We start from the raw sequence: 27,276 nt of genomic DNA, 5'->3' as shown, positions 1-27,276 counted from the left end.
TCTGAATAATCCAAATACAAATTGTTCTTTACAATCACATATAAAATGTATCTCATTATTTTCTTTTAAAGTTCAATTTTAAGCATAGATCCTTCAATAATAACAAACTCTTAGAATCTGTGTATTTTGATAACAAATAATGTTTTTTTAGATTATTCAGGCTACTATTCTTACCTTATTAAAACTATAAAACTGTCAAAATAGAGCATTTTATGCTGCCGTAGTTTAGACATGATGACATCCATTATATTACCACAGAAGTAAAATTCAATATTCAAATAAACCTTCTTAATGTGCATCTCGTCGAACTTGGCAATTTATAACAGTATTTTGAACCGAGTTTGAAAAGATGCACCCGAAGAAAGTTGAAGGTTATATCAGCCGAAACCTTGTAATTATAACAACCAAAATGAGAATAGTATTTTTAATAATCCAAATCATTAACCCTTATCTAAAAATCCAAAATGTAATTTTTATGTGATTGAAAATTCAAAGTAACTTGCATTCATCTGACTTTAATGAAGTGGTAAGGCATAAAGGTAAATCAAACAGATGAAGAAAAAATCTTTTATAAATAGAAAGTCTATGCTTATAAACATGATAATAGCTATAGATCAGGTTAAGATCATGAAAACGATTGTGCACAAGTTAATGTGATATTCATATCACCAACAATTGGAATTATTAAGCTTTTATTGCTTTGCCTACGCTTTCAGTGTGCATATCTTTTTTCAGGAAAAAATATTATTAGTTTGGCCAAATGTTTCAACATATTTTCAGATTTCAACAGAATTTATAATATTTTCTAGTTAATTAATGAAACTAAATGAATTACTAGCTGCACCTATTGACATTACCCATTTATTTTTTGCTTACTTCAACTTTGTTTTGTATATTTTTTTTAATTATACCACATTTTTCTTCATTTTTACTAAATTATTTAAAATAAAAAAAGAGGATTTTCAAAATTAAATTTAATTATTACAATATCATTTGGTCATTAAATTGAAACAAATTGTTAAAAAATTATAACCAATTTTGTTGGCGTAATGTTGTCTTAATTTATATTTATAAAACTATTCGATGTAAATAACTTCCAACACTTTTAAACTTTCGAGCATAAGGATTTTGTAAGAAATTTCAAGTCAGAAACGAATTTCTATTTGACAGTTTAAATGCTTCTAAATTCCTTTCGAAAAGTCACAAATTGATTTTTTTAAATATTAATAAATTATTAAAATAGGTCATTTTTTAATGAATAAACCAACATTGTGGTTGATTTAATTTTGTAGTTAAAATTTTTTTTAAATAGGATTTTTAAAAAGTTTGTTCTAGTACTTCTGTTCTTTTACATTTATTTCCAAAAATAATTTTTCTGTTAAATGAAATAAAAGTCACATAGTTGTGAAAAACACACACAAATACATGAGAAGTAGTCACACAATCAATACTTCTATAAATTTTTTTTTTTGTTTGTGCATTGATATTCATATTAAAAACCTTTTTTTCTATTTATTTAGTTATTTATTTGCTTCCCCACTGAGAAAATTAGGTACAAGGTCGTTTTTAATGGGGAGAGTGAGGGGAGGGGAACCAGTTCCCCCGAGGGGAGAACTGGATAGTGAAAACTGATATGAAAGGTTTCCCCTACATTGACCAATAACTGATTGCTACAAGAGCAATAATCTTATATATGGGGTTGTCCCCACATATTGTCTTTGATTGCAGTATCTGCCGGAACAGATACTACATTTTGATAACAGAAATCTTGGTCCGAAGGCCAAGAAGAAAAAAAGGCGAACCTTTTTTCTGTTTATTTAAAAAGAAAATATAACTGTCTTTTATATGGGTTGTGGAATTGCATTCACTAGCAAAAGATCTAGCTAATTTGCATATTCTTTTAAACATTCATTTTAATTAATTCCCTATTAGATTTTTTTTCGTTTTTTTTATGGGTAATCATCTTTAGTTAACTATTACATGCAATTATATTAATGCAGATATTCTATATAATTTATATTTGCGTTATAGTAAACACAAAACTCTTTCCATATATATATATTTATGTATACGTATATTTGTTTAAAAAATTTTGCTTACCAAACTCCTCCTAGAGTTTTTGGTCTACAGACATGAAACTTCATATATAAAGTATTTGAACCCATGCGAAACTTTATATTTGGGGTTTATCCTGAGAAAATCAGTACAAAAGTGTGAAAATTAAAATAAAAATGAAAGTTGAACGCTGGCATTATGAATATGCATGCGTAATGTAATAGCTGTTGGTTTATAATTTAATTTTTAGCTTTGCAGTGAATGTCTTCATAGTTCAGTCATAATGGCAGAGGAAAAAATAAACTGTAAGCTAAACGTTTTAGTTTCGATTCTCAGCGGTAGCACACAAGTCAGTTTTTTTTTTTTTTAACTTTAAATCATTACTATATATTGGGTCCAATATAATATAATAATACGAAAGCTGCATTAATCAAAATATCATATTTAAGCATATTTTATGAATGGGCAATGCCGGGCGCCTTGCTAGTGTTATTAATATAGAAATTAAGAAGAAGGTACATAACAACCAGAGAATCATGGAGATACATTAAAAGTAATGATGACTTTTATCCGGGCAACAAACAGCTTTATGCAAATAGTTGAAAAATAGCTAAATTCTGAATCTCAGAAGACTGTTTTCTCATTAGAATTTCAATGATTTAGTAGATAGGAGCAAAGTATACTATCTGCTCTGATACTACACTTCATCTTTTCTGTCCTTGGTCAATGAAGGAGAAATCCTTTTTGACTGAGGCAAATTTGGGGAAGTTAAATTTTTCCCCACATTAAAAACTAGCATTGTGTGTAAACTATCCTAGTTGGGATGCAAGTAGGGACTCATATTCAACTTTTAAGAACTTGGGGCCACTTAAAACACATAAATATCTAAGATTGTTGTGCATTTCTCTCAATGATCAACTTGAATATTTATTTTCAAGGAAAGTGAAACTGCAAGTTAATTTAAAGGGAAAGCAAAAACTGCTGACTAATCAATGGTTCTATGATAAAATATGAAAAATATTGCAAACAGTTATTTTCAATAAAAGATATTCCTATCATTTAACTAGTTTTGCAATAAAAACAAACAAAAAGTGAATGAAATGGCATTCATCCTAGGTAGGTTAAACTGGCTTCCTCCAAATTCACAAACGTTCCCCAGTCACATGCATATCCCAGTTAGGGTAGATGACTGTTAGGTTTTTGCAGGTTTTGCAGGGCGGTGTCAACATCCTCTCACATACAGCACTTGGTGTTCCCAAATGGTCAGCCATCTGGTACTGACCAGGTTTAACATTGCTTCACTTCACTGACCTAACGAGAAGAGGTGTGTCAACATGATTATGCCATATAATTTTGCAATAGTCACATATCAAAATCAAGGAATACTCAATTAATTGTTCCATTTTTAACATATATATATTTTACTATTTGGTCAGTGCTTATAAAAGCCAGAAGTCACAAGCGAATAAGGATTAATGGGATGGTATGATTCTCTGCTGAGAGATGAGGAATACTATGGAAGTGTTAACATTGTTGAAAAGTATGACTTGCACTTGATTACTTGTGGGGTGGTTTATGACTGCAGCATTTTTTCTTTAACTCATATTTGAGAGAAAATGTGAATATTACAAGAACATTTAAAAAACACAACAAACTAATATGAACAAAATAAAATTGACACAGGGTCATCATTTGATTCAATATTTCACTCATAAATCAGGACTTTATCAAGAATAGACATGAAATAACAGTCAATCTACACTGGTGAGCGTGTATAAATTTTGACTTTTATTTCATTTCTAAGTCCTAACTTAGACTGAAATATCTAATCACATCATGACCCTGTGTTCGGTTTTACTATTTTTGTATGAACAAATTAGTCACAACACAATTAAATGCTGCTGTTGATGATGATGAATTGCTAATCAAGTAATTTTGACTCAGGTGATCTAGATTCGTCAGTGTAAAATATAGAAAAAAATAATATCTTGCACTTTTGACAAGTGAGTAAATTCGTTTGATTGTTTATTTTAATAATAAAATATACAAACTATATAATATGTACAACTAAACCGTGCCTTATCTACAACTAAATTTAGGCTGATTAAATGTACGATCAGCTTCTACTGATTCAAGCAACTTGATCAGTAAAAGTTGACCGTAATGCTTGTATTTTTTTTTTTTTTTTGCGCAGTGACGGGGTGGGTGGGTGTAATAAATCATAATTGTCATTTACTATTTAAAAAATAAACTGGATTAAAAATAAACAAATATTTTTCTTCAAACTTAAGGGACAGTTTCTTTTTTGTTGTTTGACTGGAATTTTTATTTTACTCTAAAAAAAAAAAAAAAAAAATAGATTCTCGATTTTTTTATTATTTTAATATTCAATATTGTGATTAAATCAGAAAAAAGTTTTAGAAAAAAATAGAAGGGATTAGCTAACTGCTAGTCGCCGGTGGCGCCCTTCCCTGGAAATGCTCACAAGGCAGTCCAGACATTTTTGAGGGTTTTTTTTTTTTTTGAGACTTTGCCAAACAACAATTAATTACAAAAAAAGCATAGTTATTTACTTGCTTCCCGACGAGGGCAGAGTTAGACGCAAGATCGGTTTTAAATGTGGGGGAAAATGCAGTTCTCTAAAAGTGGCACACTGGATTGGAAAAAAATAATTGCTTCAATCTTTAAGGATTTTGTATATATATATATAAATACTTGTGTTTTTATTTACTTTGTTTACTTTTTACAAAGATTTTTTATTTTTATGTTACGTAGTTGTGTTATTGTATTGTCTGAACATTGTATTTTTTAGGCTTAAGAGAAAATATTTAAAAAAAAAGAAAAAAGAGTTTATTTTTTTGTAAATATCTTTTTAGGTATGGGCCTACAATATTTTGCATGGACGAACCCAGAAGATTGCCTGAGTCAAAGTTGCTTGAAAAATGCATCATCAGCAATTAGTACATAAATAGTAAAACCGGCCCTGTGTTAATTTTTTTTTTTTAATCATATTAGTTTGCCTTTTTTCCTTAATCTGATTATAGTCAGTTAACATACTTCCTAACTTCCAGTGACAAGGCAAATCAGTTCCTTTGCTTTTTTCCTCTCTCACGCCTGTTTCTCCCCTGTGCAAGTACTCTTTTTTTTATTACATTTTTCCAATTGTTCTTTTTTATTTACTAATCATTGAAAAGTTTTTATGATCTTATTTTAATTAAAAATTATTGAAATTAGTTTTATTTTTTAAAGAATTATTGAAAACACCTTAAAAAATTGTTTTTAACTATTTTGGGATTATTATGTATTGGATACGTTTTTTTTTTTATGATGATTAAAATGTTGTTATTTTGATTTCAAAAATTTTATTTTTATACTTCATAAACATATATTTATTATATAAATTCAAATAAAAAGTTTTAATTTTAAAATAAAAAACGCATTTTTATAATTTCATAAACATAAAATTTCAAATAAAAGCCTTTAAGTTAATTTTTAATCTTGTTTAATAACAAGTGCAAATAAAGACTAATTGTGTTATTTTTATCTGTATAATTTAGTTAATTTTTATTGTATATTTATATTCTATTTTAATAAATCACTTCAAAATAGAACTACTGAAGAACAGTTAAAGTGAATGAACTGATTTTCCTTGTTACCGCTTTTGGTACTAGCCACACCGAAAATTAGGAATATGTTAACTGACTAACTCTTTATCCATTATTTCCATTTTGTTACTTATACATTCTATCCAATTGTTATTCTTGAAATATATCTTATATACATTTTTAAATAAAATTAAATAGCTCCAATTTAGTAGGTGGAATATATATGATTAATAGACCAAAAGCTGAAACTTAAAACAACAACAACAACAACAACAACAAAATAAAAACAAAACAACAAATGTTTAGTTGTGGTTAAAATCAATATTAAAAATATTTGTACAATTATAATTTATTTTAATTATATTTTATAACTTAAAGCTAAACTTTACAAGAGATTTTGAAATGAAAATTTTCTGATTAAATAAAACGTGTCAATAAATTCTAGTTTGTTATGAAACCAAAGGAATTGTAAAAGTAATGAAGTGTGCAGAGATAATGGATAATAAGCCTCAGAAAAAAAAACAAAAAAAAACTATTTTTGTTTGAACCTTTTTTCTATTTCTCTTGTAAAGTACTGTGTGCAAAACATTTCGTTTCCCATGAATTACTAGATTTTTCAGTTAGATTCATTGGGAAATTTCATGACTGATTGTCGTAACCGACTTTATCAAGAACAACATTAAAATTTATAATGGTTAACAATAAGGTTTATAACCTTTTGTACAGGAAAACAAGAAAAAAGAAATGCCTGGTCATAAATCGAGTGTTGTCAGTTTACTTGATGTAGACATGATTTTATACCTGTATTTATCAAACAAGTCCAAATTGTGCCAAGAAATATTCTACCTCACAACACTGATAAGAAATTCAAAGTGAACAAAATACTAATAATCATTCAACAAATGTGCAGCTGCACTGAAAACAAACATATTTTTGCGACTGCACTTTTTAGTATTCCTTGATAGATTATTTTGTCATGGTCAGCTATTTTTTGAGATTTTCAAACTGAACCTTTCACTATTCGCTATTCTTGTTCCGTCTGCCTGCTTCCCACCGCACTACAACTTGGATGTCTTCAAGTCCAATGTTAACAAATTCCTAATGAACCGCCCCCTTAAGTAAACACTTCATCAAATCTCCACACTAACGTAATGTACTTGCAATAACCTTTATCCCTGAGTGGCTTCCGGGCCTTGATAAGTGGTGATCACTGTGTAAAAAAAAAAAAAAAAAAAAAAAAAAATCGCTTTTGAGACATGACATATCAGTTAATTCATTTTTTTTTATTTCTTTGTCCTTGAAATGAGGTTTAGAATATATTTTTATCTACTTAGCCATGCATGCTAACAATTTAAGATCAACTTCAAGGAATTGTAATCATAATCTCCTTTTTTATCTCTTTAAACGGTATGATTAGATATTTTTATGGAGAAAAGTCAAAGAATAGGTCTCAAACAAATAGAAATATAATAACCACAATCTGAGGAGAATAATTAATGTAGATAACATTACCTAATTTTTAAAAATACCAGCAAATATGAACAAACCACTAATTTAAAATTAATTTTTGCTTTGTTTTGGTAAGCATAACGAAAAAATATGTCAGTATATGATTTTCTCATTTATATTGACACTATAAATAAAATGGGTTTCCCCAGAAAGAAATTTAAAACTTTGAAAAATAAAAGCGCTCCAATTAAACACGTATTACAAATATGTCAAATTGCTCTAATCTTAGAAAAAAATCTATTTCAGCTTGATAATAACTTTTTAATATTTTTCTCTCTGTGATAATGAAATCTTTTGCGATTATGGATAGAAATTCAGTACATAAGAAACAAATGGTGATGCTAATAGGATTGCAAAGCAACAATTGGTAACAATCTATTCAAATTAATTAAAACAAATCTATTTTTCCTAAAAAGTATAGAAGCTTATTTGAAAGGATTTCTATGTATAATTAAAGTTCATTACTATTTCTATTAAGGAAAACATGCAAAAATATTTAAAAAAAAAAAAAAAAAAAAAATGAAAAACACAAGGATAAAGACACTATAAATGATCAACAATCTGTTTTTGAATTGAAATTCAAAATATATTTCGAACTTTGGCAATCTTATATAAATATAGATTTTTTTTCTGTCTACCTGTCAGTCACAATTTTTTAAAACATAAATCATTATGGAATTTGTTTCATTTTGAAATATCAGAGATGCTAACTGCTTTTAGAAATGAAGAACATTGCATTAATAGTAAACTAGCAGAACCCATGGAAATTCCATGAAATGAGAAATATATTTAATCAGTAAATATGCTTTGATATAGCTGATATTTTTCTGGATAGCTCAAAAAACTACTTTTTTTGATAGAAAAACCAATAATACGCAGCAAATGAGTTTATTAACATTTCTATGAAAATAGTGTCCATTGTATTTTTAAATCTAAACTTGACTCAAATGAAATAAGTCAATAAGTACTAATAAATACTCAGAAAAGAATACTGTGTTACATTGTTCAATACAAATAATACAATGATATTATAAGAGACAATCTTTAATTTATTACTTTAGTCCAGTACTACTTGGCAAACCATGTTCTTTCTTTTCTTCCTCATTTCTTCTAAATGTTCCCTATTTTACATAACGTTTTGTCGACTTCCTTTTTTGGTGAAGAACCGTTACACATTGAAATTACTATATGTTTCTTTCTCACGCGATTACAATAATGATCCTATATTATTATGATATTCAAAAACGAGGCTACAATAAAAGGAAATATCTCTCATATTCTTGTCCAGGGTTGTCAGATTAGCCTTTTTAAAAGTTAAATTTTGCTAATTTGGCCGTTTTTTAAGCAATTTGGCCTTCAAAAATTGTATCTGGCTTTTTCAAAGTGTAACGTACGGACTAACTAAGGAAGGAACAAGCAATGCCATGACCAGAATTAAAACCGAAATCTTTAGATCTTCAGTCTGAGGTTCTACTAATTGACCTACCTATTTAGACTTTCTTACAAATAAAGCTTAAAACATTACTTTAGCAAAATAGTGATAGGTTTGGTTTGACGTCATAGATTTATGTTTTGCATCATGTTTTGAAACATGATGCAAATATAGTGATAATAAACATGAATTCAAACATAGTGATAATAAAAAATAAATAAATGAATAGATAAACATTATCAATAGCGTTGGAAAATATTTTGATAGCCCAAAACAATTTATATTTACTTTAACTACAAATAGTATGTATTTTTTTTTTTTCACAATTATATAATCCTCCAGTCTAGCAAAACTATGCTACTGAATGGAGCATATATTTGCTAGTTTAATGAAAAATACTTTCTTAAAAAACAATGATCAATTAAAATGGAGTGATGGAATGTTGTAGGTAATGGGTGGATTCTGCAAAACAAGAGTGTATTTAAAGAATCCAAGATTCATTAGTAGGAGAATATCAAGACTGTGACTTGAAAGAATTTTCGCAAAGAGCATCTACTCAAAAGAATATGCAAATGAAAGTAATAATTATTTGAAAAGTTTGCTTCTTTTAAAAATAGAAATATCTTTTTAGTTTTAAAAGTGGCAAACTTTACAAATCAGCAAATTCTCAGCTTACAAAATAAAAAAATACAACATTATTTACATACACATTCTAAAAACTGCTTTGTAAACATTAAGATATAGAGTTTCCCCAATTTTATCAAGGAAATAATTATTAAAAATGGTAAAGATGAATTTTTCCTCTATGAAAATATTTTTAATATGAATAACAATATCAAAGGAGAAATTGATAAGCAACGAACAACTGAGAGGACTGAAAGGCAAAACATTCTACATAAAACCACAAAACACAAGTACGAAACCAAAACCTGAGGTTAGAAAACAAAGATCCTAAGTAGCCTTACCTTGCAACTAGATAACTTGTTTGAAGCCAGAAAATCTGACTGGCGACACATCCGTAAGGCTTGTAAATGAAAGCCACCAAAAACTACCATCACTGACATTGCTTGCTCATGCGAAGAGGATCTGACAAAAAGAGAAAAGGAAGATATCTAAACCCTGGAAGGCAAACACTACTGAACAAAATCAAAATAACAAGATAACAAAATAAATAAATAAACTATGAGACCTTTAAAATATCAACAAAGCAAAGTATAAAGAATCTCATCAAAAACATGTACATTCTGCATTCAAACTAGTTGCAATGCTGAAGCAGGAGAAACTATTATCATGGATTGATCATCAAATATTTTTGTAGTAATTAGAATGGTTGGATATTAGGAAAACTTATTCCTTATGCTACAGCCAACTTCAACAAAGTGATAGTTTAGAAAGTCTACATAAAAATCATAATAAATATTTAAAAAAATGAGATTTTTTAAGGCAGTTACTAAAAGCTGACAACTAGTTCTAGCCAAAATGACCCAACATCACCATCAAATTTTCAAGAAACTTAATTTCATTGACAAAGAACTGAATCAATTGGCAAATTCTGTAAATTGTATTAAGTTCTAACAAATAAAAAAGAATGATAAAAGTACACCATCCGTCAGCATCCGAGGAATATACATTTGTTTTTCTCAATACCAGATTTGAAACCTTTCAACAGGCAGAATAATAGTTATATTTATTGTATACATATTCAATTTGGAATATGTATTTCTAGTTCATTTCAAAATGAACAAGCCATTTTTAGAAATGGCAGAATAACTGAAATTTTGGATTTTATAGAGAGGACGCTTTTTTTTTTAAACTTAAAAACCCTGAAAAGAGAAGTATAAATAATTTTCAAGAAGCCAAATAACATATAAATGTAAAAACAATCTAATGCCAACAAAATTCCAAAGGAAAATGATAAACTTTATTTTTTTTTTTTCCCCATGTACATGCTGTAAATTTCCTGTCCTAGGGAAGGTACAATTATTCTATACATATGTTGCGTAATACCCGTCCTAGGGTAGGCAAAATATTATTTTGCTCAAGATGGCAAATAATACACAGACATGAAAAATTCCTATATCCTAAGAATAAAAGGTATGCTCAAAATTTTTCTCATTGTAGTCCCGAGTAACGCCGGGTGGCCTTGCTAATTTGTAATATTTTTCTTTAATGTAAAAAGTATAAACATTTTAAAATATTTAAAAAATTTGTCACAAAAACTTGTTTAGCATAATGAATATATCTCTATCATTATAGAAAAGGAAATTTGTCTGTGTGTGTATGTTCATTCCCTATAGACTCAAAAACGGCTGGGTCGATTTAAAAAAAAAAACTCACAGGAAGGTACTTTATGTGCCTGGAAGTTTTGTTAGATTTTGTATCAGAATGTCTTTAATAAGTATTAATAATCGATAATCAAAATAACCCAACGAAAGAAGGAACAAGCGATTTTGACCAAAGTTAACATCTTATATAGCCTAACATCACAAGTGCATTTGAGAAATTTTATTACCACAAAAACGGAAAAGCATGAGATATAAAATTAATAGTAGGTTCTTTGATGTGACAGGGGCGCATTTGAAATGAATGTTTCTGTTTAGAACACAAGTAAACCATGATACTTGACTTTTGCATTTTAAACTTTAATTCAAGCCATTATCACCACACAAATAGAAAGGCCCGGCATATAAAATCAACAGGAGGTTCTTTGATTTGACGGGTGCATTCAAAATGGATGTTTTTGTTTCAAGTACAATTGAATATGATACTTGACTTCTGTATTTTAAACTTCAAGCAATTATTTATATAAAATTTTATAGAATCAAGAGATTCTCTACAGTCTAAGTCACTGTGAGAGGCATGTGAGCTTTCTCCCAGTGCATCGCAATAGGTTCTCAACTAGAGCAGGCAATCAATCGATTTGAAAAATGGGCGATTTCACTAATTTCGATAACAATAAAAATATGGGAGTGTGAAACATTTATTGATCCTCATTTAATCCAGGGCAATGTAGGATCACCCTGCTAGTTTATTATAAAAATAAGAATATTATTTGTAATGACAAATATCTTTATTAGGAAAATTATTTGTTTCCTTCATAACATGTATATTTTATAATAGTGAATATCAGTTCAATTGTAGAATAAGAACTGTTAGATTTTGTTTGATATGTTGGATAAAATAGAAACTTTTATTAATTAATTTATTAAACTGCTAGAATAATAATGAAAAATGTAATTCGTTAACTATGTTATTTATTATGACATATGAGGGGCGCGCAATAAGTAATGCCCCTCACCCACTTCCAGTTGTCTGATCTAGCTAAAATTTTGCATGTGCAATGATTTATATCTCTACGGGTTATGTGGCAAATTACAGCTCTGAACTAATTGTGGTTTCTGTTTTACAGGTGTTTGAACAGAGTCATGTGTGAAATGGAGCTTATTGAATGTTGAGCAGTGATCTGGTTTTTGTATTTGAAAGGACGCACACCACAGGAGACTTTTGATGAAATGAAAGAAACTTATGGTGATAATGCCCACTCATATGACCTTGTAAAACGCTGGCATTGTGAATTCAAACATGGCTGGAAGTTTGTGGAAACAGCTCCCAGACCTGGCCGCTTCCCCTTCTGCCATTGATGAGACATCTGTCCGTCAAGTTGAGGCTGCCATTTTGGAAGATCGGTGCATTACTATTCGCCAAATGGCCCAAGATGTCAAGATTAGTACAGGGTCTGTGGAAACTATCATTCATGACCATTTACATATGCATAAAGTGTCTGCCAGATGGATTCCCAGGTTGCTCACACCATTCCAAAATTGAGAACGTATTGAGTGCTCAAAGATGAATTTGGAGATGTGCCAAGAAGATGAGTCAAAGTTTTTCAAAAGACTGATTACACAGGATGAAACCTGGGTCCATCACTATGATCCAGAGACCAAAGCCCAGTGAATGCAGTGGAAGCACTTGGACTCACCACCTCCAAAGAAGGCCAGGGTGCAGCCCTCCACTGACAATGTCATGCTCACAGTCTTCTGGGACCAGGACGGAGTAGTGATGACAGATTTCCTGGCAAAGGTACCACAATTACAGGAGCCTATTATGCTTCACTTTTGAGGAAATTAAGGGAAGCTATCAAAATCAAGAGGCGGGGCAAGATCAGCAAAGGTACCCTCCTCCTGCAGGACAACGCTCTGGCCACAACTCGCATGTCGCCAGATCAGAAGCACGGGCGTGTGGTTATAAAATCCCCCTCATCCTCCCTACTCTCCTGACCTTGCACCCTCTGACTTTCACCTCTTCCCAGCCATGAAGTTGTTTTTGAAAGGAAAGCGTTTCCCAGATAATGCAGCCTTGATTTCTGAAGTCACGTTGTGGTTGGAGGACCAATCTGGGGTGTTCTACAAAAACGGTCTCCAGAGCTGCATCAAACGATGGGAGAAATGCATAACTCTGGGTGGTTCCTATGTAGAGAAAGGCTAATAACTGCACCAAGTTTCGTTGCTCTACTTCTATAGGAAGTGGGTCAGAGGCATTACTTATTGCACGCGCCTCATAGTTAATGTCAGAATTAAAATCCAGTAGACTTAATTTAATAATTTAACAACTTTTCTTTAAAATATGTTGCAAAAATTTAAGAGAACTAAATTGTACTCTAAGGAACATTGGATTTTCTCACTCATTTAACTTGGTATTTGCTAAAATTTTGGATAAAATTGACTGTTGTGCTTAAATGTATGTCTTATGATGAAATAAAATTCTAATTTACTTTTTAAAATGTTCAGTATACAACTTTAATTCATTGTTTTAATCAGTGACCATTGCTATTCAATACTTTTCTTGTAGAAAAAGTATTTTGACAAATTTTATTGGATTAAAAAAAAACTTTTGACAGAAAAATAAATCTGGAACATTCTTTTTACACAGATAGACCAGTTTTAATGATTCACATTGTATTTCTTTTGAGTAAATAAAAGGGAATAATTAAGAATAGTTTCAGTTTCTTGTAAATTAAATTAAAAAATATTCTTAAAATATATCATAAACAGTTTCTTCCTACAGTGAGCAAATAAAATGAAAAATACATTTATTTGGAAAAATTACTGGTTAAAAAAATGGTTACATTCAATCGTTACCATTATAGTATGAATCATTACGAATGAAATAGGCTTTTTATCATTACTCACTGGGACCTTTCATACAGGCAGGCCATACTTAGCGATTTCTCTCTGCCAACAACTTGTGGTGTTTCCTGGAGTCAGAGTGACAACAAGTCTCCCCAGATTTTCAGTATTCACCACTTCTTTCAATAACTTTTGCAAATTAATTTGTTATCACAACAACCGTTTATCATTAATTTATCATTGGTAGTGACCATTGGTCTTCACTGGGATTTGGGTGGCAATAAGCCTCTCCAAGGTCCCAGTCCTCTTCGAACTCATACAGTGAAGGTCTGGTTAGTGCTTTCTTTCTTTGGTCTTTCCATCCTCCTTGACCCTCCTCACTTATTTGCTGTGGCAAATAAAAATAAAAAATAAAAAAAAGGAAGGCGAAGGTGCAAAGAGGTTAACTTAACATTCTACAGTTTCCGTTTTCATGATTCCATGTGGTGTTTCTTTGTGTTTTACTTCTGTAGCAATTTTTATATGTTTGGCTAACACCTTTGGATCATGTGTATTAGTCTCCACATCCAAGGGTTTTCCTTAATATTTCAACCGTTTTCATTATTGTTGTCCATTGTATCTTCTCAGCCATCCCTCTAATTCCAATCTCTCTCGCATCATCATCATCATCATCATCATCATCATCATTATTCCTTTTATGCAATGAATAAAAAGTGGAATTTTCAATATTATTTTCGATTAATATCCTCTGTTAAATCCTCCGCTCCACTCGCAAAGAAAAACTAAGTTCTACTTTTAATTTTTTTTTTTTTTTTTAAACGTGATTATGTGTGAACACCCTAATGTTAGTAAAATCTGTAAGTTTTAAACACTCAGTTTCTTAAATTATCAAAACTAACTGATGTGGCAATTTACTCAAAACCTTTTAAATGGAAAAAAAAAAACTGCTCACATTGATCACAAAAAAAAAAACACTGTTAAACAAACTGCAGCAGTAATTAAATTGCATCAATGAAGAGTATATTACAAAACAGTTCATTTTATTTATACGGTTCTGACATTGTAGAAAATTGTCAATGTCAAAAAGATTTATAGCAATATTAATAAAAACGATTCACTGTGAAAGTTGATATCCGATTTAAATGATGAAAATTTTACATTTCTTTCTAATTTTAGAAAGATTATACAAAAATAGAAAGTAAGCAAAGAAAAAGAATTAATCATTACCAAAGTATACTAGTTTAGCCATTGACCTTGCAATGGTTCAACTGATGTTTATAAGCAGTGCAGTTAACTTTGTTATGCTTAGGGAATTTAACAGATTATTTAGAAAATGAATTAGATAAATTAAGACTATATATTATTATATCATGAAGAAATAAGTTTTTTTTTCATCTTCTGTAAAACAAATTTTAGATGCAAAATTGTTTTTCTGAACATTATTTTGTTTATAAAGTTTTTGATTTTGTAAAATGTTGAACTTGTTTTCTGATTGTATCATACATTTTCTATAATCAATTATTCAATCTAAACTAATTGACTCATGATTTTTGCAATCTCTAAAATGTGCCTAATTCATGGTGAATAAAAAGTTTTTTTTGTGCATTTAGTATTTTCATATTTTTTCTGTTTTTCTTCTTATATTTGATTTTATGAAAATGAATCAATAGTTGTGAGCTGCTTCCTAATAAGTATAATTAACTGATTACTGAACAATACTAAAAGAATTCCATATCAAAATGTCTCAGTAATTATTATTTAGTAGTAATTTTGGTCTTCACATCTCAAAACCTCAAGTTGTGGACTCCAGTTACATGTCTTCCAGGCCTAATGTAAGTATTGGTTTTAAATAAAGAAGCCTCTGCAGACGTAAAGACAAGCAGTACATATCACGTATAAAAGACAAATTTATAGCTAAATCAATATTGACCCCAACAAAGAAACATAATGATGTCACAATAAACAGTCACAAAGGCAAGCGATTTGAAGGGCCATGATTACAGCCTAAATAAACTAAGCTAAACAGTATAACAGACGGAAGGGAGATATTTTTAACCTTTGCAAACTGCTATATGCATTCAATGTGTTATTAGACAGCAATCTATCACTTTTTGTCTTACATAAATCATCCATAATATTTACCAATGAGAATTTAACATCTTGAAATTACAAATAGCATATTTATTCTTTTCTTTCTTGTATTTAATAATCTCCTGAAATGAAATTCTGGTTAATATCAAAATTCTTTGCATCAGCTTGATGATGTTCTTCCCTGAAAAAGTGACAAAAAAAAAAAATTCTTGCTTGCTATGTGCCTTGCTTAATCATTCAAAGAACTGGCTCATTTAAATTCTGAAAACTTTTTTTTTACTTTTTAACTAGGTAACATGACCACTTGAAATGTTTATATATATATATATATATATTTTGTATTAAATCTTATTTTTTCGTTCATATGTCAGAACTCCTAAAACTAATAGTAGGTAAATAGGATTAGAATCAGTAAAACCTTTGCACTATTAACAACTATTAAAAACCTGTGATCCGTGACCCATTGTGTCAGTATTTGTTATATTATAAAATATATAATTTCTTATCTTTGGCATTAGTTGATAATCATGTTTCTATAGGCATTACAAGCTCAAAAGATTTTACAAAGTCAGAATATATTATGAGGTCATAAAACTCTTTCTCTCTTCTTATATCACACAGTCAGAATACACGGTGATGTCATAATAGACTTCCTTCAACCATCTAAAACATTTATGTACAGAAGAAGTGTTCATAGTGAAAATATAACAAGCAAACCAAACTTTTTGTAGTATATTACAAAAATTTTGGTTTGTTTGTTATACATATAATTGTATGTGCGTTGATGTGCCTTTCTGTTAATCTGTAATAGATGAGAATGAATAGTAGGTAAAGGGATGGTAGGATGAAAAAAAAACAGAAGAGGGTAGAGATGTATTAAAAACACACATTTGATAATAGAAAGGCTGCGAGTTCAATTCCTATACAGAACAGTGTATTTTCACAATCTATTGAATTATATTCCAAAATAATTTTTACTAAATAAGACCTGAAAAGAAACTGATTATTTTGGAGTTATTTTAAAATGTATATCTATTAAATGGAAATAATGATCTTTTGACTGAGAAACAACAGTGTGGACACTGCATTTGTTACATTACCTATCTTAACAGATTCACCATTAGTTTTGCTGTCTGCATCTAGAAAGAGTTAAGGGGGCCCAACTAATACTTTTTTCCTTTGAACTTTTCCCATTACCCCACGCCAATGAAGTCATATTTATTTAATAAAAACGATTTTTATAAAATTTTATTTTTACAGGCATTATATAACAAAAAACAAAACAACTTAATTTGGGAATCTTAAGTAGGACGAACCCAGGTGTGAATGTTGTATTATGGTGACCAAGAACCCTAGGTAGGAATATCTTAGAAAACTCCAAGTTATAGTGACAAGGATGTCGATAGACTCCCCACTTCCGAATTTTTTGATTGGCTTTGTGCCTAATTTTGTTTTGTTAACTTCTTTTTTCGAAATAAAGTAAATTAATCAACTAAACTAAAAGATTGTAGTTATTCGATCCCTCACTATTGTATTTAAAAATATAATCATTTAATATAACTGAAAATATTAGTAGCTGCTAATTATGCAAATGAGTTTAGTGTAAACATGCTCACCTATTTGTGTTGCTGCTAGCTCGCTACCTTGAGCACTAATACAAAATTCATTTTATTTATGCATTGATATGCAAAACACTCATAGACAATTATTGGATTCAAAAACTCAATATTTACATATCAACTTATTATTCCACATTATCACATCTATATCCAAACTGCACGATCAAAGAGGCATTAAAATTAGTGTCTTTTTTTAATTGACACCTCATGTGACCCGATTCTAAAAAATAACAAAAAAAAAGAAAGAAAAAAAAAGAAAATATTTTAACTTGCCTAATCAATTAAGTAAAAATCAACGATACCCTTTACTAACTACGAATTGACAGTTATTTAAAGCCAATTTGCTAGATTTTAATAGTATTTTATGGTTTTTGATATGATGCAAATATTTATGTTTCATCAATCCTTATCTACAAATAGTTTGAAGTCATATGGGGATTTTGTCATTTTCAATTCAGTTACGATTGAGTAATGTAATATTTAGAAAAGGATTAAACAAAATCTTTCTATTCAGAAACACTAAGTGTTTGAATATATATATGTTGAAAACTATTCTGACCATACAGATAATAGCAAAATAACTGCATATTCTCCTATTGTAAATCTAAACAACAAAAAAAAAAAATTCTAAAAACAAGAACAAAAAATCCTTGCCCAAGAAAGATTGGTGCATTTGATTATATGCATATTGCTACAATTTCATTTACAAGTTATTTGCAAGGAGTTACATCCGATTTTGTTTAAAACAAACAAACAAAAAAACCCAGGTGTTACTGGTATGACAATTTTACACCATTGAAGCTTGCAGTTTGACATCGAATCATTTAAAGCAACATGCAGACCTTGGTTAACGACTTTTATGACAGCAAAGCATCTAACATAATTTAAATGGTATGAAGACAAAGCACCAAAAGATTGAAACAAGAGTTTTCTTTTTAGACAACTATTAGCAATATGTTAAAAGAAACATCAAAAAATAAACATCAAGCAAGAAATTTGATGACCAGTTTGTAATGCTAATTAGGAAACAATCACAAAGGCAGATGATTTGAAGTGCTACGATTAAATCTGGAATTGCTAAGCTGTATTTATTCTCTCCGGAATATCAACAAATAGTTCTAAGCAAGTGGAAATGTATACACATATTAATCAGCACTCTATTAATTTTCCATGTCACTATTCTAAATCTATGCATAACGGTTTGTCCAAAAACAAAGTAACAAAATTAATTATAAAAAAAAAAAAAAAGTATGTATAAGAACAGATTTACAAAAAAAGTGTTGAATGCTTGAGAGGCCATTAAAAATGTGCAGAGAAAGTAAATCATTGATATATCTACTCATCTGAAGTGGTTTAGAGCAAAAGAATGCATAGAACATGCAAGGTCATCATAATTTACAAGATTGTGATTAAAAGCTTATTTTGACTCAATTTTATTTGTTTCTGTTGTGTGTAACTATAAGAGGAATTGGCTTGGTTTCTCTACTTGTAACACAGCTGGTAGCATAACATATAACTTCCCTATATCTCATTCCCTATCACAGACAATTACGTTTACAACATGTTTCCCAGACCAGCAAGATCAATAAGCTTCATTTCTCTATCTATTTCTGACCACAGTTCCCGATGATTGTGTAACGAATGCCCATATCCTACTCGGGAATGCTGATCATGCTGTGATAATGTTAGAAATTGCCCTAAATTCTCAACACAAAGCTAAAGAGCCATTACTCAAAATGACAAGGTGTTATGAGAAGGCCGACTGGGAAGCCATCAGAGATCTCATCAGAGATGCCTCATGGGGAAATATCTTTTCTCTTCAGTGTGCAAATGAGACCACTGAATGGTTCAAAGTGGCAATTCAAGCTCATGTTTCCACATGGAAATTCTATAGCAAACCCCACTCTCCTCAATGGTTTGCTTCTACTTGTGCAGCTGCCATTGCTAAAAGGCAGCATACATCCCGCAGATTTATCTGACATAAGTCCAGTACAAACAGACAAAAGTTTATAGAAGCTGGAAGTAATTGTAAGAAAAAAATAGTGATAGCTAAGAGAGAATACACCAAAACCACTAGAAACCGTATGGAAGCACAGAAATTAGAAATTCGTGATTTCTGGAAAATCTACAACAGTGTAATAAATGATGGGCAATCATCAATTCCTCCACTATCCAACAATCATGAGGTTGTTTGCATGGCAACCGAGAATAACATACTTGCTAATCAGTTTGCCTTAAACTCTACATTGGACCCAGCAAATCACTCCCTCCCTGATTTTCCTTTGTGGACTGACACCATACTAGATGATCTGAAAATCACCCCTTCTCAAGTGCATGATATCATAAAAAACCTAAACATCTCAAAAGCATGTGGATCTGATCTCATCCCGGATGTACTATTAAAAAATGATGAGCTGAGGATGCTCCAGTCCTTTCCAAACTTTACAACAAATGCCTTGAATCTTGCTTTCCTGCCTGCTGGAAAACTGCTTCTGTGGTACCAGTTTATAAGAATTCTGGCGAAAGAACTGACCTATTAAATTATCGCCCCATTAGCTTCCTCCCTCTCTTCGCCAAAATATTTGAGTCCACAATTAATCAAACCCTAGTCCATCACCTTACAGTTACTAAACTTCTGATTGACCAACAATATGGATTTAGGCAAGACCATGCTACAGCAGAAATCCTAATTAATCTCTGAACGTATATACCATACATTGGACAAAGCAGGGGAGGGTAGGGCAGTAGCCCTAGATATATCTAAGGATTTTGACTGGCTATGAAACGGTGGTCTTCTCAGGAAAATCAGATCATATGGTATCATTGGATGAATACTGAACATAATTAAATCCTTCTTAAATAAAAGCAGAATCCAGGTTGTCATCGACGGCCGTATATCTAAACAATATGATATAAATGTGGGTGTACCTCAAGGGTTGATCCTTGGACTTTTATTATTACTAATATTCATAAATGACCTCCCCAATAAAATTGTCTCTGAGATGGGTATATTTACTGATGACACTATACTCTGTAACAGGCACGAGGGGAAAACATATCTAAGGCAATGGCAGAAACACTAGAGGAAGGCCTCCAATCTGTAGTGGAATGGGGACAAAAATGGATGGTCACATTCAATACTGCCAAGACTAAGCTTGTTTCCTTCAATAATTACAAGAAACCTTCTTAACCATCAATATCTATGGCTAATAACACATTACCTGAAAGTACTTCTTTCAAACTCCTCAGCTTAACATTCACAGGGAACATGAATTGAAACAGATACACCAAGAGCATTGCCAAAGCTGCTGCAAAGGTGGGTTTTCTGCTAGAAAGTTACTTATGTCTGAAAGTATCCTGCACCTCTATTACGCCAATGTGTGGAGTATTGCTGGTGGTGCATCTGCAACTAATCTTTTACTCCTAGACAAGGTTCAAAAGAGAGTTACCAGCCTGATAAGTCCTGAACTGTCATCTAAGTTTCAACCTCTGTCGCACCGATGAAATGCTGCATCCCTCTGTCTGTTTTATAAGTATTTTAATGGTGGATTCTCCGACGAACTATAAGTCCTTATACCCCCTCCCCTCACGTAAATATCCCTGACAAACCCGAGAAGCAGCAAAGTCCCACTCCTACATAGCAGAGATCCCCAGATGTAAGAAAATCTTCTACTCTAACAGTTTCTTCCCCAGAACTGCAAGACTCTGAAATTTCCTCCTGGGTTCCTGCTTCACTAACTGTACTGACATGCAGAAGTTCAAGTGTAATGTGAACCTACATCTTGCTGCTCAACTCCCTACATAGTATCCCTGCAATTTATTTCGCTGATAGTGGCCCCCTACATCAAAGTGGCACTGTGCCTCGATTGGGGTGAAAATGTAATAAAAAAAAATTTAAAAAAAAAAGATAGTATTATTTATAAGCGGTTGGGGACCAACTGTGAATTCAAGATTTCCTTGATAGTTCCTGCTTTGGAGGAAGCTGGTTTCACTTGTCTAAAGCGAATGCTGTACAACAAACAAACAATTATTGCAAAGCATTCTTACACTTTTTGTTTATAGGAAAATCCATTTAAAATAAATTTTGTTTATTTGTGCGTAAAAGGATCTTAAACAAAAATTCTAATTTCTTTCTCAAATCAATTCGAAGTTGAGAAGAAACCTTAAAATAATTTTTCAAAATCTAATCAGATAACCGAATGAATTGTTTTTATCAAATATGTATATATCTTTACCAGCAGGGTGACCCGACATTGCCTGAGATTGAATGATTGATGATCAACGAATGTTTCACACTCCCAGATTTTTATTGTCATCGAAATTGGTGAAATCGCCATTTTTCAATCAAATTGATTGATTGCCTGCTTTAGTTGGAGACCCATCGCAGTGAACCACGAGGAAGTTTCACATGCCTACTTAGTTCACAATACATTGTAATTGATATTGCACTGTAGAGAACCTACTGTTGATTTCATATGTTGGGCCTTTTGGCTTGTATGGAAATAAAACTTCTCAAATGCGCTAATAATGTTAGGCTGTGTAAGGTGTTAACTTTGGTCAAAATTGCCTGTTTCTTCTTTTATCGAATTATTTTGATTATTGATACTTATCAAAGACATTCTGATACAAAACCTATCAATAATCAAAATAATTCGATAAAAGAAGAACACTGCCAGGCATATAAAATACCTTTATGTGAAATTTCATAAAAATTGGCCCAGCCGTTTTCGAGTTCATAGGGAACACACACACACAAAGTTCCTTTTATATAATAGTAAAGATAATTAAATTATGTAATTCAAACAGAATTAAACAAAGTTTATAACGCTATCCAAAAGTTTTTAACTCAAACAGTGAACATATAAATATAAAAGGATGTATTACTGTAATCACTAGGTAGTTACAAGGTTGATAATTTGCATGTGATGTATACAAGGAATGACCCAGTTGTATTTGTGTCCCTTCAAATGCTTATATTGATTGGATATTTTGTTTCTATTAGTAAACTTCTCAGAATTAAATATTTTGCTGAAACTAGTTTAAATATGCAAAGATAGGTAGAGGAAATCCGATGGGAATAAATCTTTGAAGGAGGAGTAAAAAGAAAAGACATATGTTAGCTAGTGAAGAAATTAGAACAAACATTCGTTGAACTTCAAAAGTATAATAAAAACAAGGATATAAAAAAAAAAGAAAGAAAAGAAGAGAGACCCAAAAAGAAAAGATAGCAGCTGAGAGAGAGCTATGTTTACTAGTAGTAAAAGGCATTAATATAGTATAGCCGGGGGGGGGGGGAGAAATATAATTCTATGGGAAGTTGACAGGAGATGAAATCCTGACTGTGTATAAATGGGTCACTCCAATCATACAAGTCAGCATTTACACAATATGATATAATAACTGCAACAAGATATACATTGGTGAAACTTAGTATCCCTTCAAAAACAGAGTTTATGGGCACAATAGAGCTATAAAAATTGTGGATACTTAAAATACACTGGTTACAGTACAGACATGCTAACTTTAAACACAAATTTAACATGGAAAAATCTGCAATAATCAAACATGTACACAACATTAGACTCATACATCTTATTTACATTCAGCCAACCTCATATCCTATGTAGATAATCATAGTTTAGAAGCTGAGCTTCTTTCAAATAATAAAACACTTAGCTGAAAGAGTCACAAACGAACAAAGAATTCCTAATTTTGAATTTGGCTAAAATCCAATAACTTATCCTATTTGCACCACAAATTCTGTCAGAAATTGTATCTTTATTTCTTTCCTTTAAACAAACATATATATATATATATATATATATATATATATATATATATATATATATATATATATATATATATATATATATATATGTGTTATGAAAATATATAGCAATTAAGCTTTGTATTTTATTTCCATGGGGAATCAGCAGGCTATATAAACATACATTACATATATGTGATGATTAGGGCTGTGACAGCAGAATATTCTTTTCATTGTTTTGACTTGAGTATATATCTGTTAATATCTTATGTTTTTATATAGACTGATGTGGTTCTTGGTTGATTAACTTTGTCTAACTGCGTCGGATATATACTTGAGAGTCAGAAGAATGAAAAGAATATGCTGTTGTCACAGCGCTAGCGATGATAATTATGGAAATAATAATCCAACGTTATGGAAAAAGGAAAATCGAAAATTATTTAAATATTCATCAACATTTTGTCTTTATTTCAAGATTTTCTCAATGATTAACTCTACAATTATATAAATGCAACTTTGTGTGTGTGTGTGTGTGTGTGTGTGTGTGTGTGTGTGTGTGCGTGCGTGCGTGTGCGAGTGTGTGAGTACCTTCCTAATAGACTTAGAAACAGCTGAACAGATTTTCTTTAAAATTTACAGAACTTTAGTGTATAAGTCTGGGAGTGATCTTAGTGCAGTTTTGTCTCAGAATTACCCCGATAATTACTGATAATCGAAACTGTTATTTTAATTTATCTATCATTGGTAAAGCCTTTTTTTTCCAAGTCGTTGCTTAGCAACAATGATAGTACAACAGGCCGTGAAAATTCTACTGTGGGTAAGTTGATAGCATGTTTTTTTTTTGTTTTTTTTTTAGCATGGCGTTTTTTTGTTTGTTTTTTTAGCATGGCGTTTTTTGGCTTTTCTTTTTAGCATGCCGTTTTTTTGTTTTTTTTTAGCATAGCTCTGCATGTAAATTTCTTAATTTTTTTTACATTAACTGTAAAGAATTTTATAAGACTTGAAAATTAAAATTTTTTTTTTTTTTTTGACGTGATCTATAGGTTCAAACCTCGCACGTAAATTTCTTGTTTTTTTTTTTCTTTTTCATTAACTGGAAAGAAGTTTATATCAAATAATTTCATAAAAGACAGTAGGTTCTCTAGAGTGCAATGTAGAATAACATATATTTTGGATTGTTACTGCATGGAGGCATGTGAAGCTTACTCTCGAGCGATTTCACAGACTTCGATGACAATAAAAATATAGGAGTGTGAAATATTCATTGATCATCATTCAATCCTGAGCAATGTCGGGTCTCCCTTCTAGTTTGAATATAAATATTAAAGTGAATATTTGAAAATACATGGTGTGTCTATAATGTGAAAAGAATGTTTTTAAATATCATACATACAGACATTGAGTTTATATACATATGTAGTCATCCACATATAGACTGTTTCACTGTATCACAGCTCTTCAGTGCAGCTAGGCTAGCAACTACCTAAAGCCAGGATTGAAACTTAACTGCCTAGGTGACAATCAACGCTTCTAGCCATTACACTATTTGCCTGCTGCTTAAGATGGGTATGCGAAATTCCAATGATTAAACACTGTCAAAAAGCTTAATCTCTATTTGTTTACACAAAGAATATTGCTTTCTTTATACGTTAGTGGCAGTTTTTTTTATTTTGTTTACTAATATGCTCAACCTAAAATAGGAAACATTTATATAATTATGCATGCATATTTCATTTGGCATCCACAAAAAATGTTGCCTTTTCCTTCTGAATAGTACAAATTTAATCTCATTTATCCAGAATATCTTTATCCATTGTTCCATTGTTTAACCTTTGTGCCTTTAAGGGAACGATAATAACTGTTAAACTAATGATTTTATAACATCAATGTTTTGAAGTAATCCATTTTCATGACGTTGGCCTTCTTCATTTGAGAGAGACAATGGCCACTTTTTGAAAATGTGCTTATATGATGATGAAATTATTCATAGTGAAGCATTAATGGTTGCACAATCAAAAACCACACTTATCCTGATCCAACTCCTCAAGCCCAGGAGAAATCCAAGCCGGTTGGAAACAATACTATTATAAGTAGAGATGGCTTAGTATTATTGTAAATTTTTTCTTCTCTTAGACTAGTTGTGCCTACCAAATCTAGTCTACTTCATATTTCAAAGTTAAAGGGAAAAGAGACAAATTCATACATGGTATCCCTAAACGATCACCCATCCAAGTAATGACTGGGTTCAACATTGCTTAACTTTGGTTACCTTATGTTTCAACATGATTTAACAGTAAGACATGTAGTCTCCAACTGACATTTTTCTATCTTCCGGCAAAGTTGTTTGATTTAAAATCAAATCAGTAAAAAAATAAAATAAAACTATTAATTCAACATACTTAATATGCTAATTACATCCCACTGTTTACACTGTAAAAACCTTTTCAAATACTTAGATCTCTGGTTACATAGGTAATACATGAAATCGCATTGAACAATTCATTCATACATGATTATCTTACAAGTTTGAAGTAGTTTTCCACCAAAACTTTGGGAGGCACCTACACCAAATGATGCATATAACAATGACAACAGAAATAATGTCTACGGTCAAATATTATTTCTTTCTTATCTAATCTATCCATTATAAACATCGTTTCAAAATAGATATCGAAACTTCAACTCACAAGGCTTATTAAATTATTGATATCTTTAAAAAAAAAAGTAAAAAGGCTTTAAAGAAATCTTCAACATTTCATCTTATTTATTGTATTGTTCCCCAAATTTATCGTAGAGGGACCTATGTTTTTAGTGGCATCCGTGCGTGCATCCATGCGTCTGTTAGTCCAGACAATTACCAGATAAGCGTCTATTAGTTTTTCCTGAAATTTTGCCACAAATTGTATTTCATTAAATAGATGTGCACAGTAAAAATATTTTGCAAAAATTCCTGTTGCGTCCCTAAGGGGCTCAAAAGAGGTCAAAATGCCCCAAAATGGACAAAACTTACACTTTTCCCCATAGTGTTTGATCCATCTATTAAATTTTCCTGAAATTTGGCCAAAATGTGGAGGCTATTGTTCTTAGTATAAATTCAGTATGAGTGACACTGGCAAAATTCTGGTTCGCATCCCTTTGGGATTTTTAGGGATACAAAAAAAAAAAAAAACGTGCCTTCTGGGAGCTCTTTTTTCATATTACTCAAAAACTTGATATGTATGTCTATATAGTGATTTTCCATGGTGCTAAATTTAAATATACATGTCTTAAGGCGTGAAACTGCACCGTTTGTCCATTTTCACTAGGATTCGGTATTCTCAGGAGCTCAAAAGGGGTCACAAATACCCGAAAATTGCAAAAAATGACACTTTTATGCCATAACTTTTGCCCCATCCATTAGATTTTTCTGAAACTTGCTGAAAATGTGAAGGCAACGTTGGCCTTTCACACTTCTCATATTCATCATTTCTCCACAATTTTTTGTGGTGTCATCTCACATACAGCATCAGAGGGGGACCATGCATGTGTGGTTTATTTTTTTTATTTATTTATTTTTATTTTTTGACACAATTTGAGTTTTTGTCTTCCAAAAAACCAAGTTAAAATTTAGACTGCTAAATTAATACTAGACTGCCTATAATCTGTTAGGTCAGTATTTTTATAGATATTATTGCTATATGATTACTCAATATTGACATTGGTTTATAATCATATTCTTACAGAGATAAGAAACATTTTTATTCACAATATTCTTCTACATGTTCAACTTTTAAATAGTCAAAAGATTCCAGAATACATTGTGATGTCATAATAAACTTTCTTCTGCCTCTCCATCTCTCTTTTAATTACTTACATCATTCAACAATTTTTCTCACCATTTATGTTTTTTTCTTCCTTTCACTATCTAAAACATTCATGTACAGATGAAGTGTATACAGTGATGAGATGCTAAAATAGCCAACAACATTAGAAAAGTTTTGGTATACACAGATATGTTGTTAATTTGGTTATCAGAGGAAGAAAAAAAACAAACAAAAAAAAAATAGCTATTAAAATTTTTTCATGAGAATGA

At 30.8% G+C, this 27,276-nt stretch overlaps 1 protein-coding gene and 1 long non-coding RNA gene across 15 annotated transcripts in view; one reads left to right on the top strand and one right to left on the bottom strand.

The window, feature by feature from the left end:
• LOC145297629 (uncharacterized) overlaps nt 1-5,121 on the top strand; it is a 178,008-nt gene extending 172,887 nt beyond the window's left edge. The window contains exon 3 of the long non-coding RNA XR_013870290.1: nt 4,932-5,121. This is a non-coding gene — a long non-coding RNA (uncharacterized LOC145297629). The remainder of the gene's footprint in view (nt 1-4,931) is intronic.
• The window catches only part of LOC145297628 (uncharacterized), a 187,892-nt gene that overhangs the window by 124,679 nt on the left and 35,937 nt on the right, over nt 1-27,276 (bottom strand). For 6 of the 14 annotated variants that reach the window (XM_080143724.1, XM_080143722.1, XM_080143725.1 and 3 more), the window contains exon 2: nt 9,567-9,687. The exons of the other annotated variants lie outside the window; for them this stretch is intronic. The gene's annotated coding sequence lies outside the window, so the exon portion shown is untranslated. The remainder of the gene's footprint in view (nt 1-9,566; nt 9,688-27,276) is intronic. 14 annotated transcript variants of the gene reach the window in all.

The sequence above is a fragment of the Euprymna scolopes genome, chromosome 18 (genome assembly GCF_053919585.1).
Source record: "Euprymna scolopes isolate OS-2025 chromosome 18, ASM5391958v1, whole genome shotgun sequence".
In the NCBI taxonomy this organism is placed as follows: domain Eukaryota; kingdom Metazoa; phylum Mollusca; class Cephalopoda; order Sepiida; family Sepiolidae; genus Euprymna; species Euprymna scolopes.
The sequence above is the reverse complement of the archived record's forward strand: the minus strand, read 5'-3'. Positions and strand labels throughout refer to the sequence as shown.